Genomic DNA, 1189 nt, shown 5'->3' on the forward strand with positions numbered 1-1189 from the left:
TGCCCCCCATCCTGGCCCAGAGCAGCCCCTGGGCAGAAATCGCTGGAGACACAGAAACCTTTCCCTTTTTCCTTTCCATTCTTTCCCTTTTCCCTTTCTTTCCCCTTTCCTTATTTCTTCCCCTTTTCCTTTCTTTCTTCCTTACTCCTTTCCCCTTTTCTTTCTCTTTTCACCTTTCCTTTCCCCTTTCCTTATTCCTCTCCTTTTTCCTTTCCTTATTACTTTTCTTTCTCCTTTCCCCTTTCCTTATCCCTTATTTCCTTACTCCTTTCCCTTCTCCTTTCCTTATTCCTTTCCCATTTTTTCTTTCCCCTTCCCTTATTCCTTTCCTTTTTCCCCATTCCTTCCCTTTTTTCCTTCCCTTCCTCCCTTGGAATAATTTCCCATCCCAAATCCCTTGCTCTCCTGCTCACACCCAGCCCCGCCGGGGATGGGTTCCACATCCAGCCCAGCTTTCCCTGCAAATCCATGAGGTTATTCCCGTTATTCCCACCTTATCCTTGCCGGGATAAACTTTCTCCTTCCATTTCTCCAGAGAAATCTTGGAGCAGGCACAGGCGCTGCTGCCGCTCAGCGGCAACGCCCGGGAGGGTTCCCCTTTTCCCCATGGATTTCCCGCACCTTCCAGGCAAGGAAAGGTTCTTTCCTCGGATTTTTTTTCTTAATCAGATTAATTAATTTAGTCTTTATATCGTAAATATTTAGATATTTATTACAGGTGCTACAACACCGCTGTATATTTATAATAATGTAATAATGCAATATATAATAATGCATTTCAGAATATTGGCACACTCACAGCTATAAACTGAATTTATTCCAAACTATTGGCATACTGATAACTATAAATTTTATATATTTCAAAATGTTGACCCGTTTATAGCTATAAACTGAATTTATTCCAAACTATTGGCATATTGATAACTATAAACTTTATATATTTCAAAATATTGACCCGTTTATAGCTATAAATTGAATTTATTCCAAACTGTTGACACATTTATAACAATAAAGTTCATATATTTCAAACTATTGGCACGTTTCTAGCCATAGCTCCCTATTTCTGTGGTTAAACGCCGGTTTTGTAGCGATTTTTGGCTGGTTTTACCTGCAGCGCACCTGGACCCATGGCCACGCCCACTTTGCCGCGGCCACGCCCACCTGACCACGCCCCCCCCAACCCCCGCCC

Source organism: Corvus brachyrhynchos, unplaced genomic scaffold (assembly GCF_000691975.1).
Source record: "Corvus brachyrhynchos isolate BGI_N302 unplaced genomic scaffold, ASM69197v1 scaffold150, whole genome shotgun sequence".
Classification (NCBI taxonomy): Eukaryota; Metazoa; Chordata; class Aves; order Passeriformes; family Corvidae; genus Corvus; species Corvus brachyrhynchos.